Source organism: Aquarana catesbeiana, linkage group LG07 (assembly GCF_042186555.1).
Source record: "Aquarana catesbeiana isolate 2022-GZ linkage group LG07, ASM4218655v1, whole genome shotgun sequence".
Classification (NCBI taxonomy): domain Eukaryota; kingdom Metazoa; phylum Chordata; class Amphibia; order Anura; family Ranidae; genus Aquarana; species Aquarana catesbeiana.
The window spans coordinates 338,180,225-338,201,766 of record NC_133330.1 but is presented as its reverse complement, the minus strand read 5'-3'; positions in this window follow the sequence as shown (position 1 = coordinate 338,201,766).

The following is a 21,542-nucleotide window of genomic DNA, read 5'->3' as shown; positions in this document are numbered from 1 at the left end:
TGTACAATCCTCCTTTAAGGGTGTGTGGCAGGGGGTGTGTCCTATGCCTACGTACTTTTGCTAATAGGTGTCCCTTATTCCCATGTCAAAAAGTTGGGAGGTATGGAATGGGTGTGTCCCGTGGAGCATTAAAAAAATACGCCTACACCAAACCCCTCTGACCCTTGGGAGGAGTGGGCTCTGCAACATCCTCTCCAGGGACAAAAAAAGAAAAGATGGCTGCATGTGGCAGCCAGAGTCCACGCTTTTACGAGTGGAACTGCTATGGAATACAGAGTCTCGTTAAAGTAGAACTATAGGCAAAACTTGTTTTTATTCATTTTGGATAGAGCAAAAGAGGGTATAACCCTTGTAAGTTTTTTTTTTTTAGCCATGTATGTCCCATTGCAGAGATTTCCCTTCACTTCCTGTTCCCTAGCCAAACAGGAAGTGAGAGAAAATCTCTGCAAATTAAAGAGTTTGTAAACCCCGTTTTTTTTTTTTTTTAAATAACAAACATGTCATACTTACCTCCACTGTGCAGTTCGTTTTGCACAGTGTGGCCCCGATCCTCCTCTTCTGGGGTCCCCCGGCAGCTCTCGCAGCTCCTCCTTGCATCGGTAAACCCCCTAGGAGAAGCGCTCTCCTGGGGGGGTTACCTTGCGGATGCGCTCCTGAATCCAAGATTTGCGTCTATAGACACAGAATACCGGACTCACCCCCCCCCCTGGTGCCTGGGTCATTAGATTTGATTGACAGCAGCAGGAGCCAATGGCTGCACTGCTATCAATCTATCCAATCAAGAGCCGAGAACCCGGGGCAGAGAGGTACAGCGTGTCTCCACCGAGGGAACGAAGGGCTCAGGTGTGTAAAACGAGGGGGCTGGGGGGCTGATCAGGGTCAGAAGTTTTTTCACCTTAGTGCATCGGATGCACTAAGGTGAAAAAACACGGAGGGTTTACAAGCCCTTTACGGGTATTCCCTGGAGACCCCCAGGTCACCAGAACTAGTGTCCCCATTGGAAGTTTTCCTCTCTATTACTTTCCTGGGGACCCAAAATGTGGGATTTTGTTTTACTTTCAATGATAATGGTAAATAAGACAAAGAGATGGTGAATCTCAATAATGGGGACACAGACAGCAATAATAACTAACAGGTGTTATAATCCCTCTGCACTTTATCCAAAACTAAATACAAACATTTTTGGTGTTAGTTAGTTGTACTTTAAGCGGTAGAGTGACTCTTGTTCATCTTATTGGACTTACTTTGCATGTTATTCAAATTCTGCACTTGTCATGATCAGGGGTTAGGTTCGGAGGCTAGTAGCAATAGCAGTGGAAAGGCTCACAGAGAAATCAGCATGATAAATACACAAGCAGGTCCCCCTGGTGGATAACATGGGCTCACCCAAGGTGAGGGGTCTAAGCACTAGCCAGTATTCACCAGAGCTCCTGAGTGTGGAGATGGGTTTTGCTGCATGCTAGTACCAGGTTGCAGTCTTCAGGATCGCCCCACCAGAAGGTGAGCAAGCTGTAGGTGCGGTAGCAGATGTAGCAGCTAGGGATCAAGCAGAAGTGTACCGGAGTATAAACAGTCCAAAGGTCAGTAATGAGTGCCTGCAGGCCGGGATCAAGTTGAAGTATAGTTAAAGAACAAGCCAAAGGTCAGTAACCAGTAGTTTCAGGTTGGGGTCAACCAGAAGCACAGACAAGGAGCAAGCCAAAGGTCAGCAACTATTGGTTTTAGGTTGGGATCAAGCTGAGGTGTAGTCAAGGAACAAGCCAAAGGTCAGTAACGAGTGGTAGTGAAGATATGGATGGCAGCTGGAGCACAAAGAGTAGAGTAGTGAGTAGAAAGTTCATGGAAGGAGCGAGGAGTTTAAGGTTCACCAGAAACCAGATAGAAAGTATGTTTGTCCAAGGAATTATGCAGGGCATTGTCCAGCATATAAGGATCTGCAAGAAGTGTTACTAATGCTGCGTACACACGAGCAGACTTTTCGACAGGTCCGATGGACTATCTGACGGACTTTCGGCGGACTTCCAACAGACTTTCCCAACGAATGGACTTGCAATGTGATGACGTACGACCGGACTAAAATAAGGAAGTTGATAGCCAGTAACCAATAGCTGCCCTAGCATCGGTTTACGTCCGTTGGACTACCATACAGACGAGCGGACTTTTTGATAGGAACTGGGTCCAGCGGAGTTCCGACGTAAAGATTTGAAACATCTTCCAAATCTAAAGTCCGTCAGCTTTTCGACCGAAAAAGTCCGCTGCAGATCCGATGAAGCCCACACACGGTCAGTTGGCCTCCGGACTAGGTCCGTTGGACCAGTCCGGTCGAGAAGTCCGCTCGTGTGTGCAGAAGTCCTGGGTTCAGATCCAGGCCCTGACAGCACTGAACCATAGCTGAGGTCTACTACACCTTAGTTTTTTAACATTTAAAACCTTTTTAGTTTACTGTTAATTGTGTGTATTTGTAAAATCTTTTCTGTCTATTTCTTATCTTTTTATTAAAATAATATTTCTAAATTGATAAGCTGAATTGTAAATGCTCTATTTAGAAATGAAGAACTGTGCCTCTGTTACTGTGCTGTCCAGGTGTGGCAGCAAGTGATAGACATTTTTTTTTTCTTATATAGAATTGTAACACAGAGAAAGTTGTATTTGTTTCTGAGAGGAAGTGTTATTACCAATATGTATGTAATCTGGTTTTAATCTGACAAATCTCAAATAAAAAACAAGGCACCCACGATACGGATCTGATAGAATATGCTGACTCTTAGACCCCTTTCACACTGGAGGCAGTTTTCAGGCGTTTTAGCGCTAGAAAAATTGCCTCCCATTCATTACAATCGGTGCTTTCACACTGGGGCGGTGCGCTTGCGGGACGTTCGGAAAAGTCCTGCAAGCAGAATCTTTGAGGCGGTTTGGGACCGCTCCCAAAATGCCCCTGCCCATTGCAATGAATGCGTTTGGGAAGAACCGCAACATGAGAGGTTTTTACCCCTTAAACAGCGGTAAAGAGACGCTAAAACGAGCAGCGCTTTACCGCTAACGGCCGGCGCTTTCAGTGTGAATGCAGCCTTGACAATGATCTTCTGACAAAAATAAAGCATTATATCTGGAAATGAACCACAAAGTCCCCTGCTGGGACGTTGACATCACAATTTGTACCTATTTAATTTATGTCAGAAGAAGCAGAATCATTAAGATCACACCAAGGATGGAATATCCAAGTGCAGATAATATGTATTGATTTGCATAGAATTTGCATATCATTTGGTGTTCTTATTATTAAATTTGAATGTTTATAAATATATAATGTGAAAATAGCATAAGATTTGTGCAAAACGGGGGAAAAAAAATCTGCAGCATATTTAACTGAAGTAAAGGCCGATTCACACCAGAACGTGGTGCGGGGAAGGCGTGTACCGTACGCGTCTCCCAAACCATGTTCAAAACACACTGTAATGGTTTTGCAGAGAGCAGCCCCGATCTTCTTCTCGGGTCCCTTGCCGACTCTCCTAGCTCTTCCTCCTTGGCCAGTGCCCCCATAGCAAGTCACTTGCTATAGGGGCACTGGTGCGTGCTCACTCCCAAGCCCCACTCTATGCATCCTTAAGGCACATTCAGCTGCAGCTCGGCCCCACCCCCCGCTCTCTCCTCATTGGATCACTGGCTGTGATTGACAGCAGTAGGAGCCAATGGCTCCCGCTGCTGGGTTTCAGCCAATGAGGAGAAAGAGACTCGGGACACTTGAGGCTCCTGTGCATCATGCTGGATCGAGAGTAGGCTCAGGTGAGTATGGGGGGGGGGTTGTGGGGGAGCAGCACACCAAAGGTTTTTTACAACCAGCCTTTACAATCACTTTAAGGCAGAGTTTCTCACACTGGTGGCCCTCCAGCTTTTGTGAAACTACAAGTCCCATGAGCAATTGCAAGGCTGACAGTTACAAGCATGACTCCCACAGGCAGAGGCAGCTGGAGGGCTGCCAGTTTGAGACCCCTGCTTTAAAGTGTCATGTACCTGGTTGCAGGATGAAATAATTAGAGGGCTTCCCTTGCGGCTGAGGTCCAAGCACCCCTGGAGTTGGTGACAGGGAGTGCAAAGCCCAAAGATGTACAGGTGCTGGTTCGGCTGGTCTGCTGATGTTGCTTCTGATAGCGCTTGACTGGTTAGTACTCCAGTAAGATGGCAGAGACACAGGACACCCGGGTGAAAAAGTAGGTTGTATGCAGCAGCCGGTGGCAGAATGTCACCCATGGCAGGTGCAGGACCAGGTTTGAAAGGAGGTACTGGAAGCTGAAACTCACATACTTTGGCCACCTAATGCGAAGAGAGGACTCATTGGTAAAGACCCTGATGCTGGGAAACATGGAAGGAAAAAAGCAGAAGAAGACAACAGAAAACAAGATGGATAGAGAGCATCTAAACATCGAAACAATGAACATGACGTTAAGCAAGCTCCGGGAGGCAGTGGAGCAGGGCCATCTTAATGAGAGGGCACACCTGGGCACTGCCCATGGGCCCCAGCTGCATGGGGGGCCCCTGCACTTTTTCCAAAGAAGCTGCTCCTTGAGCACACCCTGTCCGGAAATTGGGGGCCCCATGATGGCACTTAGAGTGATGGATACACAGGGGGGATATCTGGGGTGAAAGGGGTCAGAGTGCTGGGGGGATATGTGGGGTGTAGAGGGGGATCAGCGTGCTGGGGGAATATCTGGGGTGTAGAGGGGTCAGAGTGCTGGGGGGATATGTGGGGTGTAGGGGGGTCTGAGTGCTTGGGGGATATCTAGGGTGTAGAGGGGTCAGAGTGCTGGGGGGATATCTGGGGTGTAGAGGGGTCAGAGTGCTGGGGGGATATCTGGGGTGTAGAGGGGTCAGAGTGCTGGGGGGCATATCTGGGGTGTAGAGGGGTCAGAGTGCTGGGGGGGTGATATCTAGGGTGTAGAGCAGTCAGAGTGCTGGGGGCATATCTAGGGTGTAGAGGGGTCAGAGTGCTGGGGGGATATCTGGGGTGTAGAGGGGTCAGAGTGCTGGGGGGATATCTGGGATGTAGAGGGGTCAGAGTGCTGGGGGAAATCTGGGGTGTAGAGGGGTCAGAGTGCTGGGGGGATATCTGGGGTGTAGAGGGGTCAGAGTGCTGGGGGGATATCTGGGGTGTAGAGGGGTCAGAGTGCTGGGGGGATATCTAGGGTGTAGAGCGGTCAGAATGCTGGGGGGATATGTGGGGTGTAGAGGGGTCAGAGTGCTGGGGGGATATGTGGGGTGTAGGGGGGTTTGAGTGCTTGGGGCATATCTAGGGTGTAGAGGGGTCAGAGTGCTGGGGGGATATCTGGGGTGTAGAGGGGTCAGAGTGCTGGGGAGATATCTGGGGTGTAGAGGGGTCAGAGTGCTGGGGGGATATCTGGGGTGTAGAGCGGTCAGAGTGCTGGGGAGATTTCTGGGGTGTCGAGGGGTCAGAGTGCTGGGCGCATATCTGGGGTGTAGAGGGGTCAGAGTGCTGGGGGGGTGATATCTAGGGTGTAGAGCGGTCAGAGTGCTGGGGGGATATCTGGGGTGTAGAGGGGTCAGAGTGCTGGGGGGATATCTAGGATTTAGAGGGGTCAGAGTGCTGGGGGGATATCTGGGGTGTAGAGGGGTCAGAGTGCTGGGGGGGATATCTGGGGTGCAGAGGGGTCAGAGTGCTGGGGGGATATCTGGGGTGCAGAGGGGTCAGAGTGCTGGGGGAATATCTGGGGTGTAGAGGGGTCAGAGTGCTGGGGGGGATATCTGGGGTGTAGAGGGGTCAGAGTGCTGGGGGGATATCTGGGGTGTAGAGGGGTCAGAGTGCTGGGGGGATATCTGGGGTGTAGAGGGGTCAGAATGCTGGGGGGATATCTGGGGCGTAGAGGGGTCAGAGTGCTGGGGGGATATCTGGGGTGTAGAGGGGTCAGAGTGCTGGGGGGAGATATCTAGGGTGTAGAGCGGTCAGAGTGCTGGGGGGATATCTGGGGTGTAGAGGGGTCACAGTGCTGGGGGGATATCTGGGGTGTAGAGGGGTCACAGTGCTGGGGGGATATCTGGGGTGTAGAGGGGTCACAGTGCTGGGGGGATATGTGGGGTGTAGGGGGGTCTGAGTGCTTGGGGGATATCTAGGGTGTAGAGGGGTCAGAGTGCTGGGGGGATATCTGGGGTGTAGAGGGGTCACAGTGCTGGGGGGATATCTGGGGTGTAGAGGGGTCAGAATGCTGGGGGGATATCTGGGGCGTAGAGTGGTCAGAGTGCTGGGGGGATATCTGGGGTGTAGAGGGGTCAGAGTGCTGGGGGGAGATATCTAGGGTGTAGAGCAGTCAGAGTGCTGGGGGGATATCTGGGGTGTAGAGGGGTCACAGTGCTGGGGGGATATCTGGGGTGTAGAGGGGTCACAGTGCTGGGGGGATATCTGGGATGCAGAGGGGTCAAAGTGCTGGGGGGATATCTGGGGTGCTGGGGGGATATCTGGGGTGTAGAGGGGTCAGAGTGCTGGGGGGGAGATATCTAGGGTGTAGAGCGGTCAGAGTGCTGGGGGGATATCTGGGGTGTAGAGGGGTCAGAGTGCTGGGGGGGAGATATCTAGGGTGTAGAGCGGTCAGAGTGCTGGGGGGATATCTGGGGTGTAGAGGGGTCACAGTGCTGGGGGGATATCTGGGGTGTAGAGGGGTCAGAGTGCTGGGGGGATATCTGGGGTGTAGAGGGGTCAGAGTGCTGCAGCGATATCTGGGGTGTAGAGGGGTCACAGTGCTGGGGGGATATCTGGGGTGTAGAGGGGTCAGAGTGTTGCGGCGATATCTGGGGTGTAGAGGGGTCACAGTGCTGGGGTGATATCTGGGGTGTAGAGGGGTCACAGTGCTGGGGCAATATCTGGGGTGTAGAGGGGTCAGAGTGCTGGGGGGATATCTAGGGTGTAGAGCGGTCAGAATGCTGGGGGGATATGTGGGGTGTAGAGGGGTCAGAGTGCTGGGGGGATATCTGGGGTGTAGAGGGGTCACAGTGCTGGGGCGATATCTGGGGTGTAGAGGGGTCAGAGTGCTGGGGGGATATCTGGGGTGTAGAGGGGTCACAGTGCTGGGGGGATATCTGGGGTGTAGAGGGGTCACAGTGCTGGGGGGATATCTGGGGTGTAGAGTGGTCAGAGTGCTGGGGGGATATCTGGGGTGTAGAGGGGTCACAGTGCTGGGGGGGATATCTGAGGACAAAATGTCAGCTCCCCCGGTGTGGACCGGCCTGCGATACGGGGACCTTGTTCTAAGGTAAGTATTTCATAATGAGCTTTTTTTTTATCTGACCACTTTAATTCCAGCCTTTGGTCTGTTGGGATTTGTCACTACTAACTTTTCACATCCAGATTTTTATAACAAAATATGAAAAACGTTTTGTTCTTTTTTGCAACATTTTTGTTTATTTAGCAAGAAATAAAACCCCCCCAGTGGTGATTAAATACCATCAAAAGAAAGCTCTATTTGTGTGAAAAAAGGTCATTTGGATAAAGTGTTGCATGACCGCGTAATTGTCATTCAAAGTGTGAGAGCGCTGAAAGCTGAAAATTGGCCTGGGCAGGAAGGGGGTATAAGTGCCCAGTAGTAGGCAAGTGGTTAAAGTGATTTCTCAACAAAATAAAGTATGGAGATATGAATGGATGGGGGGGGGGGTTTGCTTTAAATATTACAAATACATTAAATACTGTTTTCAGTCTGTGGTGCTTAGATACAGTTTAGTTCCCCTTAAAAAAAAAAAAAAAAATTTATTTTTTATTCCTGAACACAATATATATATTTATGTCACAGCAGAACATTTTTGCTTTGAAGCAACTAGAATACAAAAATGTTTAATATTGCCATCTAATAATTATATTTAACTCAAAAAATACATATTTATATTAATATTTTGTTGTGCTCTGTAACACACAGGGGTTCATTTACTAAAATTGGAGAGTGCAGCTCTGCATGGTAACCAACCAGCTTCCAGGTACTTTTGTCAAAACCTAACTGAACAAACTGAAGTTAGAAGCTGATTGGTTTCTAGGCAGAGCTGCACCCGATTTTGCACTCTCCAGTTTTAGTAAATCAACCTTGAGGGGGTTATTTACTAAAGGAAAATCCACTTTGCACTGCAAGTGCACTTGGAAGTAAAGTCGCTGTAGATCCGAGGGGGGCATGCAAGGAAAATAAAAAAACAGCATTTTAGCTTGCACCTGATTGGATGATAAAATCAGCAGAGCTTCCCCTCATTTCAGATCTACCCCTCAGATTTAGAGCGGCTGCACTTCCAAGTGCACTTGCAGTGCAAAGTGGATTTGCCTTTCATAAATAGCCCCTATATTCGTGCACTCTTCCTGTATTACCTGCACAGTAGAGCTGCACAGTTCTGGCTAAAATTGGATTTACGACTTTTTTTGCTTAGAATAAAGATCACGATTTTCTCAAGATTCTTGTGGTGTAACATCATCTTTCACATTATACAAAAAAATTGGGCTAACTTTACTGTTTAGTTTTTTTTAATTCATTAAAGTGTATATTTTCCCCCAAAAATTGTGTTTGAAACACCGCTGCGCAAATATAGCATGAAATAAAATATTGCAACTACCGCCATTATATTCCCTACGGTCTCTGCTAAAAAATATATATAATGTTTCGGGGTTCTAGTAATTTTCTAGCAAAAAATACAGATTTTAACTTGTAGGCAGTAAGTGTCAGAAAAAGGTTTAGTCTTTAAGTGGTTAAACTGACCTTATTTACAGACCGAAGTTCATTCCTTTGACCTAAAAGAACTAAATATTACGATGCTTCTCTTTATCTCCGCCTAAGTGGTGTTGTGATAAACTTGGCAGGCTGCCTGTTTTTATGGGGGGGTTTTTGACAGCAGTCAGCTGAATCGAGGAAATGCTGTTTTAAGATCGTGAGGGGGGGTTGAATCACGATCTCTATTCTTTAACAATTAATCGTGCAGCTCTACTGTACAGTAACTCCACAGGTTAGAAGGTGGACTGGGTCATTATTGGCTGTCAATTTCCCTTCAAAACAAGTCATGTGTAAGCTCTATTGGCAAGCAGAGAAAGTCCCTATCTATCTATCTATCTATCTATCTATCTATCTATCTATCTATCTATCTATCTATCTATCTATCTATCTATCTATCTATCTATCTATCTATCTATCTATCTATCTATCTATCTATCTATCTATCTATCTATCTATCTATCTTTCTATCTTTCTATATTTTTTGTTTTACAAATACACACTTAATACATGACATAAGCTTCCCAGATCACTATAGGGGAAGCTAAAAAAAACAGAAGTTGCTTTTTTCAGACACTGCCTCTCTCTAAAACTTCAGATTGTGCCCTGTGAAGGGAGTCACTGCTCTGACTTGATGTGTATGAATGACATCTTGAGTTACTGATCTCTGTAAACAAGAGGATGTTTACAATAGCTGGTATGTAGAAAAGGGAAAACAAAAAAAAAGTATCAGTTTTGCTCCACCTGATGGCTGGAAATAAAAATACATCATCTTAACATGCAATCATTTTACACTAAAATGGGGGTCTAAATGAAAAGAAAAAGAAAAGAAACAAACACTGCATGTAAAATAATAAAAGAAGAAAAACATGTCCCCTTATGTTTTATCCCTTTAAAAAATTGCTGTAAATACAGAAGCGGGCCGACAAATTTGCCTCTTTTGCACTGAAATCTCAAACAGTGTTGTTAACCCTACGAAAAAAAAAAAAGAATAAAAAAAAAAACAAGAAAAGAGAGAGAGGGAGAGGGGGGGAGATGGAGAAAGAGAGTGAGGGAGCGAGAGAGAAAGAGAGAGGGAGTGAGAAAGAAAGAGAGAGAGAGAGAAAAAGAGAAAGAGAGAGAATGAGAAAGTAAGGGAGGGAGGGGAGATAGGGAGAGAGAGAGAAAAAGGAGGGGGGAGAGAGAGAGAGAGAGAGGAGAGAGAGAGAGAGAGAGAGAGAGAATGAGGGAGGGAGGGAGGGAGAGAGAGAGAAAGAGAGAGAGAGAGAGAGAGAGAGAGAGAGAGAGAGAGAGAGAGGGAGGAGAGAGAGAGAGAGAGAGAGAGAGAGAGAGAGAGAGGGAGGAGAGAGAGAGAGAGAGAGAATGAGGGAGGGAGAGAGAGAGAGAGGGGGGGAGAGAGAAAGACAACGAAAATAAGAAAAAAGAAAGAAACAGAAAGGAAAAAAAAGAAAAAAGAGAGAAAACTAGAAAGATAAAAAGAAATTAAAAAAAATAACAGAAAGAAAGAAAGGAAAAAAGAGAAAAGAAAAAAACAAGAAAGATAAAAAGAAAAATCAAGAAAAAAAGAAAGAAAAGCAAAAAAGGAAGACAAAAGATAGAAAAGAGAAATTAAATAAAAAAAGATAGAAAAGAAAAAAGCAGAAGAAAGAAACACAAAGTAAAAAAAAAGAATAAAAAAAAAACAAAATTAAGAAAGAAAAGAAAAATAGGACAAAAAAATAAAGACAGAAATACAATCTGAACTCTGACAAAAGAAAAGAAAGGAAAAGAACTACTGAACTATTTTATTTTAGGTAATAAAAATAGAACAACAAACTAGATGGGAAGCTCACAATAACCCATAGCAGCCAATCAGAATTCATCTTCTCTTGATTGTTATAGATCACACTGTCAAAGTGTCAGGTTTTCCAAAATATGTATAAAGGAAAACATTCTTTTTGTTCTTTTTATTTTGTGTTGCAAGGTAACCAAAAGCAAAAATCAGTATTTTTAGTCGAGTCTCAGAAGCCGCCTAGTTTTCAGCCTACACGAGTTTTAGAAATGTCCTGCCGGGTTTTTCATATGCGGTTGTCAAAATACTCCCCAAAAACACCCGTAGAAATGACTCACCGGGGGGGACGAGGAAAACTTGTCGTGTAGCATCTAAGCAACTGTGTACAACAATGCCAATTTAATCTGAGCAAACCTTGTGTGTTCCCCGGGGTGATCCTGCGCACAACAATGCAAAAGTCTTCGCAGGATCGGGGAAGAGAAGTCCAACTATTTAAAGTGCACCTATTATATTATAGGAGAACTTTGGTAACAATGTTTCCATAATGTTTTGTTATATTTGTCTGGTCCTTCTTTGTCTTATTGTTGCATAACATATCCCCACCCCCACCCCACACCGTCCCTGCCATCCTGAACACCCACCTTCCTTCTAACCCCTTTATGACAGCTATCCGCATATAAGCGGGGGCAGGGTTGGTGAGTGGGCCTTACCACGGTCTTGTTCTTGAGCGCACTTCATCAGCACCAAGCTGTCCCAGACGGCTCAGCTACCAACCCTCTGATAGGACATGCCTCTGATGATGTTAACCAGTGCCGGTGTCTTGCCGTAAAAGTTCCCCCGGCAGATAAGGACCCCCCTGTACTGCGCAGGCGCAGCGCTTGCGCAGTACGAACGACTAAAGAGCTGCCGAAAATAGCCGAATCTGAAAACCTTCAGTCAGCTGTACACGCCCTGGGTCCAGGTTCAAGCCCCACCTTCCAAGTGGACCTAGAGGTAGAATAAAAAAGTGCGAAGCGAGGTCGTGCCCGAAGCGTGGCGAGCGAAGCGAGCCTGCGAGGGGCCCTCTTACAGGTGCCATGTACAGCTGATTTACAACTATTCGGATTCGGCTATTTCCGCTGGCTCGTACTGCACAAGCGATGCGCCTGCGCAGTACAGGGGGGTCCTTATCCGTCGAGGGGAACTTTCTCGGCAGAACACCGGGACAAGGCCATCTAGAGGCCAGGGAGAACATGCTAAACTGCACCCCCCAAGATGTATGAGCTTTATGTGTCAGCAAAACTCCCCCCCCCCCAAAAACAAATGGGGCACTAATCTGCATGCTTACCGCCAAGCATAAATTCCCCCTCCTCCCAGTACAAATCCACCCCCCTGCTGAAATCCCCCCCCCCAGCATAAATCTTTGTCTCATTCACCAAATCCCCCCAGCACAAATGCACCCTCTCCCAAAAACTCATCCCTCCTACTAGAAAACCTCTCCCCCCTCCTAGCATAAATCCTCCCCATCCCACCTCCTAGTATAAATACCCTCAAATCATCCCTACTAGCACAATTCCCCCCCCCCTAAAAAAAAAATCATTCTCCTAGCATACTTTCCCTGCCCCCTCTACCATATTACCTCTTCTAGCACAGACCCCACCCCCCAAGTCCCCCCTCCCGACACAAATCCGCCTAAATCACTACTCCGAACACCCCCTCCCCCCATTTCCCCTCCTAGAACAATTCTTACCCCCTGCTGCACCCAAATTCCCCCTTCCAGCACAAGTCCCCTCCCCCCAATCTCCTAACGGTGCCCCCCCACCTCACATGATACCACAGCACCCAGGGCAGCTGCCCCTCTGCTAAAATCCCCCCTCTCAGCATAAAATCTTTGCCCCATCACCCAAATACCCCCAGCACACATGTGCCCCCCCCACCCAAAAAAATCACCCCTTCTAGCACAAATCCTCCACCTCTCAAATTTCTCCTCTGAGTACACATCCTCTCCCCCCCTCCAAAACCCCCCGCCCAGCACAAATCCCCCCAACACTCCTCCTAGCATGAATACCCCCCAATCATTCCTACTAGCACCACTCCCCCCCAATTACCCCTCCTAAAACAATTCTTATCCCCTGCTGCCCCCCTAAATTCCCCCTTCCAACACAAATCTCCTCCCCCAATCTCCTTACAGTGCCCCCCCACCTCACATGATACCACAGCATCCAGGGCAGCTGCCCCTCTGCTAAAATCCCCCCCTCTCAGCATGAATCTTTGCCCCATCCCCCAAATCCTCCCAGCAAAAAAAAAAAAGCACCCCTTCTAGCACAAATCCTCTACCTCTCAAATCTCCCCTCTGAGTACACATCCTCTCTCCCCCCTCCAAATCCCCCCGCCCAGCACAAATCCCCCCCATTATTCCTCTTAGCACGAATACCCCCCAATCATCCCTACAAGCACAATCCCCCCCCCCCCCCCAAAAAAAATGATTCTCCTAGCACAATTCCCCTAACCCCTCTACCATATCCTCTCTTCTAGCACAGACCCTCCAAACCCCCCTCCAAACATAAATCCCCCTATATTACCACTCCTAGCACACCCCACCCAAATTTCCCCCCCTAAAAAAATTCTTATCCCCTGCTGCCCCCCAAATTCTCAATCTCCTTGCAGCCCCCCCACCTCATATGAAACCACAGTGCCCAGGGCAGCCGTCCCTCCTGCCCACCCCTTGTCCCGGCTCTGATGTCACTACTGTGCAGCTAGTCAAAGTGTCACTGCCTATGTAAAGGGGTTAAAGTGTAACTACAGAACAAACATTGTTTTTATTAAATAAGAAAGGGTTCAACCCCCCCCCCCCCCTTTTTTTTGCTATCTGTGTCCTGCTGGGGAGATTTCCCTCCATTTCCTGTCTTGGAGATGCAACAGGAAGTGAGAGGTCACCAAACAGGCATGGATTGCAAAATATGAATGTACTAATCACCAATCATTTTAAAGCACACATTTTTGCAACAGCCAATCGGGAAAAGCCCTCTAGGAAGACCTGAAAACACATAGGGGTGTATTTATAAAACCATTTCAGAGCTATGATCTCTTCTGGTTGAATGTTATTCCTTGAAAAAAAAAAAGAGTGAATTGGGAAAATACCGCATTATGGCCTCTAGATGGCGCTGATTATCATAAAAAATACATTTTTAGATACTGTAATCGCTGGCTCCATCTAGTGGCCATGTTGCATTTTGCCATTTTTTTCCCTTATATCAGTCATTTATATTAAAAAAGCAATATAAGCAGCAAAACATCTCACATTAAAAAGTTGATTAATTTCAGTAGTGCATAGTATGACAATTGGGGGAAAGGAGAAGTAAGGAGAGGGGACAGAAGGGGATCAGAGAGTAGGGAGTTTGCATACAAAACCATCAACAAAACCATAAAAAGCACTCATTCTTTATGATTGAATACCATTCAACTTGGAGAGGTAATAGCCTGAGAAAATTCAATTTCGCCCCCATTTGCACAGAGATAATGTACATGCAGTTTTCTAGACGAATGGCTATGCAAATTTTCATGCTGCATAATTTAATGGACCCGATAGAAAACTATATAAACAGATTATAAATCCCGCCCACTCTCTATTAAAATGTATACAGCCTTATGTTAAAATATGGACTTGGTAGGGAACCTGTATCTAATGCTGTGGCCAATCAGACTACAATATCATAAAGAGCTGGTGCCGAGTGATCCGGACATATAGTAACAGCTCCTCCTAGTGGACCTGATGGGGAACCACATTGCAATGGAAAATTTGGAGTGGCTCCACCTAAGTCAGGCCATTAAATGAAAGAAAAATATAAGAATGATGATTTCAACATTTTTGGATTTTGGTTCCAATACTATACTTGATAGCACTTCTTATTCTATTCTAAGTCAGGCCAATTAGTCTGTTGGCACATTGATAAAAAGTGAATTGGAGTGCACCTCGCTGTGAGAGGTGAAGAGCTCACTGGATTTCTGTCAGATCAACAGGTATTTTCTGTAGTTGCAGCATTAAAAAAAAAAAACAAGCGGAGCTGGAGCATGCATTTATTGCAGACATAAATATATGTTTTGTTTTTGTTTTTCATTCAGACACACAAAAAAATGCATACCAAGATAACTTTTTTTTTTTTTTTTTTTTAATTTCCAGTCAGTAAGTTGAGCTTTACTCTCCTGTTTATGTTTCTCTATTTCTACATACCAGCTATTGTAAAAAAAAAAAAAGTTTACAGAGCCCAGTAGCTCAAGATGACATTCATACACACCAGGGAGTAAGTCAGGGCAGTGACTCCTCCCCCTCCTCTCTACATAGGGCTGTATCTGAGGTTTCAGCAAAACATAGAGGATGAAATAAATAAAAAGTGTCTGAGACACCTTCTATCTCAACTGGTACCATTGGATATCATATAGCTTTCATTTTTTCCATAGATAGATAGATAGATAGATAGATAGATAGATAGATAGATAGATAGATAGATAGATAAGATAGCTATATAGATAGCTGATGGATAATAAATAGATAGATGCAATTTCTGTGTTTTTACGCTCCCCCGCAGTGCTCTAGGAATCCTCTGTTGTGTAATACATGTGTATTTGTAAAATACTGATGATAGATAGATACAAAGATAGATAGATAGATAGATAGATAGATAGATAGATAGATAGATAGATAGATAGATAGATAGATAGATAGATAGATAGATACATAGAAAGATATCACTCCACTCAGAATCTCTCTCAATTGTCTTGAATGACAATTGCGCAGACATGCTACACTGTATCCATATGAAATTTTTATCATTTTTTTCACACAAATAGAGCTTTCTTTTGGTAGTATTTAATCACTGCTTTTTTTTTTGTTTTTTTATAAATAAATAAAAAAAATGCAAATAAGTAATTTTTCTTCTTCACTGGTGTGTGGTGATGAGGCTGCACTGATGGGCACCAATGAGGCTGCACAGATGGACATTGATAGGCTGCACTGATGGGGCTGCACTGATGGGCACCAGTGAGACTGCACTGATGGACACCGATAGGCTGCACTGATGGGCACTGATGAGGCTGCACTGATGGGCACCAATGAGGCTGCACTGATGGACACTGATAGGCTGCACTGATGGGCACCAATGAGGCTGCACTGATGGGCATTGAGGAGACTGCACTGATGGGCATTGAGGAGACTGCACTGATGGGCATTGATGAGACTGCGCTGATGGGCACCAATGAGGCTGCACTGATGGGCACTGATGAGGCTGCACTGATGGGCATTGATAGGCTGCACTTATAAAAAAGGAAAAGAAAGGCGCCTCTAAGTGCAGTATGCAAATTTAATAAAGTGCACAAAGGGTTAAAAGCACTTACAAGATTGTTGAGTGTTAAAAGACATGATAAAATCAGGAGTCCTCATCTGTGGCATGTGTCCATCCTCAGCACGGTGGTAGAGAGCAGTGTAGAGCTGTCCAGCAGCTGTAAAGCGTTCTCATGCGTGTTGGAAAGAGGAGGCAGCAGGGAAGTCTGTATTCACTGCGGGACACACAAGGCTGATGGTGTCAGTGTAGAGAAGGGGGGCGGTAACGCATTTTGAAACATGTGCGGCTCCTTCGTCAGACCTCGTCTGATGAAGGAGCCGCACACACTGACACCATCAGCCTTGTGTGTCCCGCAGTGAATACAGGCTTCCCTGCTGCCTCCTCTTTCCAACACGCATGAGAACGCTTTACAGCTGCTGGACGGCTCTACACGGCTCTCTACCACCGTGCTGAGGATGGACACATGCCACAGATGAGGACTCCTGATTTTATTATGTCTTTTAACACTCAACAATCTTGTAAGTGCTTTTAACCCTTTGTGCACTTCATTAAATTTTGCATACTGGACTTAGAGGCGCCTTTCTTTTCCTTTTTTATATCTTCAGAGTTTCTTCTCCTCTAACCAAAGTGCTGCCAGAAGTGCCACCTCATTACTATCATCCCTCTGACCAGCTACCCACCTCCACCAGAGCGCCCTTATCTCCTCTCTGATTGATAGGCTGCACTGATGAGGCTGCACTGATGGATAAATAATAGCAACTTCTGCTGGGAATCTTTCGTTAAGTAATAAATGTGTATTTGTAAACAAAGATTATAGATTCAAAGATAGATGGAATAATAGGTAGTAAAAAGCAGGTATATAAAACAATAATAATAAAATTGTTTCTTTAGTTAGAACCTCATTTGTGTGTCGGGGAGGAGGGTGTTCTGTGCGTTGTGGAACGTCGTGCTGCGTGTCGGTGATGAGAATGTATTCTACAACTTGATTGGAGTCCACTTCTGGTACATTCAGTTGATTGGACATGATTTGGAAAGACATACACCTGTCTATAGAAAGGTCCCACAGCTAACAGTGCATGTCAGAGCACAAACCAAGCTATGAAAAGTCCAAGGAATTGTCTGTAGACCTCCGAGACAGGATTGTATGGAGGCACAGATCGGGGGAAGGGTACAGAAACATTTCTGCAGCATTGAAGGTCCCAATGAACACAGAGGCCTCCATCGTACGTAAATGGAAGAAGTTTGGAACCACCAGGACTCTTCCTAGAGCGGGCCGCCCGGCCAAACTGAGCGATCGTGGGAGAAGGGCCTTAGTCAGGGAGGTGACCAAGAACCCCGATGGTCACTCTGACAGAGCTCCAGCATTTCTCTGTGGAGAGAGGAGAACCTTCCAGAAGAACAACCATCTCTGCAGCTCTCCCCCAATCAGGCCTGTATGGTAGAGTGGCCAGACGGAAGCCACTCCTCAGTAAATGGCACATGAGAGCCCGCCTGGAGTTTGCAAAAAGGCACCTGAAGGACTTTCAGACCTTGAGAAACAAAATTCTTTGGTTTGATGAAACAAAGATTGGACTCTTTGGCCAGAATGGCAAGCATCATGTCTGGAGGAAACCAGGTACCACTCGTCACCTGACCAATACCGTCCCTACAGTGAAGCATGGTGGTGGCAGTGCCATGCTGTGGGGATGTTTTTCAGCAGCAGGAACTGGGAGACTAGTCAGGATCGAGGGAAAGATGAATGCAGCAATGTACAGAGACATCCTTGAAAAAAAACCTGCTACAGAGCACTCTGGACCTCAGACTGGGGTGAAGGTTCATCTTCCAACAGGACAACGACCCTAAGCACACAGCCAAGATAACAAAGGAGTGGCTAAGAACAACTCTGTGAATCTCCTTGAGTGGTCCAGCCAGAGCCCAGACTTGAACCCGATTGAACATCTCTGGAGAGATCTGAAAATGGCTGTGCACCGACCCTCCCCATCCAACCTGATGGAGCTTGAGAGGTCCTGCAAAGAAGAATAGAAGAAACCACCCAAAAATAAGGTGTGCCAAACTTGTAGCCTCATACTAAAAAAGACTTGAGGGTGTAATTGGAGCCAAAGGAGCTTCACCAAAGTACTGAGCAAAGGCTGTGATACTTCTGTACATGGGATTTATTTCTTGTTTTTTATTTTTATTAAATTTGCAAGGAGATCAAACAACCTTTTTTCACGTTGTCATTACGGGGGATTGTTTGTAGAATTTTGAGGAAAATAATGAATTTAATCCATTTTGGAATAAGGCTGTAACAAAATGTGGAAAATGTGAAGCGCTGTGAATACTTTGCGGACGCACTGTATCTTCTTCTCTCCTGGTTTGGTTACTCTCCCCTTCTATTCCGAGTGTGGCCGTGGCAGACTACCGAGCTGGGACGGAGTGAAGGGTAGCGCGCGGCGGATACGACAAGGCCCTGACACCAATCTCGGAGATCACCGCTGTAATTTGCATTTCCCAGGGAACAGCTCAGAGCCTGTAATAATTCCAGCCACTCGGGAACGGTGACACCGACCTGCGACCTCGCCCGAAATAACAGCCCTACCTCCAGGTAATTACCGCCGTTCCGCACAGCGCGGCACTAATTAGGGATAATTACAGCTTCATCGTCTTAGTTTAGAGCTCAGACAAACATACAAAGGAGATTAATTGGATTTATCGTTTAACGCTTTTTCTGCCAGAAATTGCCAGCGATATTGGAAAAGGGAAGATGGGGACGATAAATCTTCATTTGCAACAAACAGACAGAGCCAGGAGTGCGGCCAAGGTGACAACGAATGGCACGCCGAGCGACTTCAGATGGGGGAAAGATTTCCGAAAATTAGTTTGCCGCCTTTAAAGTTTGCCGCTGACACATGACCTTGAGGAAAATCAGAATAAAGTAGCCTCTGGGCACCGTGCTATTTATTTTAAAGACTCACTCCGCTCAGATTCTAAATTTAAAGGGAAACTTTGTTGCAATTTATAGATTTCATATTTTTTGTAACATTCTCCTGGAAAAACAAAAAACAAAAAAACAATGTTTAACCCTTTTACCGCCAGACTGCATTTTGCTTTTTCAGTTTTTTTTTTTTTTATTCTTTTGCACACATGTAAAATCCACATTTTAGGTTTAGGTTTAGGTTTAGGTAAGATTAATTAACCCTCCCAAATTATATTTTATATACAGTATAAACGAGTGGTAGTTTTTTATGTCACACAATATTAGCAACTGTTTGTCAAATTAAACAATACACTAAATGCACAAATTCAACATATTACTTGATTTTTTGATAAGATATAATATATGAAGTTTGCGTTGAGTAAAAAGTTATCCAACATATCAAGCCATAGATAGATAGATGAGGCTGCACTGATGGGCACCAATGAGGCTGCACTGATGGGCACCGATGAGGCTGCACTGATGGGCACCGATGAGGCTGCACTGATGGGCACCAATGAGGCTGCACTGATGGGCACTGATGAGGCTGCACTGATGGGCATTGATAGGCTGCACCAATAAGGCTGCACTGATGGGCACCAATGAGGCTGCACTGATGGGTACTGATGAGGCTGCACTGATAGGCACTAATAGGCTGCACTGATGAGGCTACACTGATGGGCACTGATGAGGCTGCACTGATGGGCACCAATGAGGCTGCATTGATGGGCACTGATGAGGCTGCACTGATGGGCATTGATAGGCTGCACTGATGAGGCTGCACTGATGGGCACTGATGAGGCTGCACTGATGGGCACCAATAAGGCTGCACTGATGGGCACCAATAAGGCTGCACTGATGGGCACTAATGAGGCTGCACTGATGGACACAAATGAGGCTGAACTGATGGGCATTGATAGGTTGCACCAATAAGGCTGCGCCGATGGGCACCATTGAGGCTGCACTGATGGGTATTGAAAGCCTGTACTAATGAGGCTGCACTGATGGGCACTGATGGACATTGATAGGCTGCACTGATGGGCACTGATAAGCAGCACAGATGGGAACTGATAGGTGGCACAGCTGTGATTGGACACAGCTAATCACATGGTAAAGGACCACTGTGATTGGCTCTTTACCTCGATCTGTGATCAGCTGTGTCCGAAGGACACAGCTGATCACAGAGCACGCCCAATGCATGCCCCAGAGGCGCATGGGGGGAGGGGTTCTGGGAGGACATCAGTAGGCATCCTCGCACAACTGGATGACCATGCAGTCAGCAAGTGGGAGGTGGATGTGGGCGGCTGACAAAAGTCCATGAGCCAGGATGCAATTTCTAGTCACCATGGCAACCTGGTGTCTCGGATTTGTCGAGCACTGCTTCAGTTTATGAATGAACAGGAAGCTCTGTACATTTGTTCTATGCAACTGAGTCTGCAGAGAAAGAAACCGATGAATCTGTCCCCAGTCCCTTTTTCTGTGGGCATCAGGGGTCTGTTTAGATCCCTGATATTTCATCAAAGCCCCCCCAACGGGGGTCCTTAAAAATTAGTAAAAAATAAAATTGTAAAGAAAAATTAAAACAACAAAAATAAAAAATGACTGGCACCAGTAGTGGAATTACCAGGGTTGCCATCCTGGCACTGGCGACTGGGCCCTGGCATTCTGACACCGAGGGGATAACCCCAAGACAGCAGGAAGGTGGCCCGCTGCGGGACCGTAATAAAAAGTCCCACGATGGGGGTAAAGGGCCCCGGGATCAGTGGGAAGTAGACATGTGCAGAACAAAAAAAATTGTTTCATTTAGTTTCGATACATTATTTACATACATTTGTTTAGTTAAAATTGTTTAATTCATTTTCTGAATTTGTTTTGTTTTTTCAAATTCAAATCGATTTGTGTTTTCCGAATTCAGTCAAATTAAACTCATTTCGACCGAAATCCAAAATTAAAATCGATTCGAATTCCATTCAAACTCAAATTTATTCTATTCAAAATTCGAATTTTGGAAGATGTTTTTTTTCTTTCTATTCCATTCTATTCTATTGTTTTTTTCTATTCTATTCTTTTCTATTATATTCTATTTTTTTCTATTCTATTCAAATTCAAATTTATTCTATTTGAAATTAGAATTTCGGAAAACGGTTATATTCTTTCTATTCTATGCTATTCCTTTATTTTCCATTCTATTTTATTCTGTTCTTTTAATTTCTATTCTATTTTTTTTTCTATTTTTTTTTCTATTCTTTTATTTTGTATTCTGTTGTACTCTATTATATTCTTTTATTTTATATTCTATTCTTTTCTATTCTATTCTATTCTTTTCTATTATATTCATATTCAAATGTATTCTATTCAAAATTTGAATTTCGAAAAACGGTTATATTCTTTCTATTCTATTCTATGCTGTCTCTTTATTTTCTATTCTATTTTATTCTGTTCTTTTATTTCTATTCTATTTTTTTCTATTCTTTTGTTTTGTATTCTGTTTTACTCTATTATATTCTTTTATTTTCTATTCTATTCTTTTCAATTCTATTATATTCTTTTCTATTCTATTTCTTTATTTTCTATTCTATTTTATTCTCTTCAGAAATACGAATTCGATTCAAAAACGATTAAAATTTAGTTTCGTTATTTCGGATAACATTTACATTCATTACGATTGTAATTTGAAAAATGTTAGAAAACAATTAAAATTATATGCAAAATTTAGTTTCGTTATTTCGGATAACATTTACATTCATTACTATTGTAAA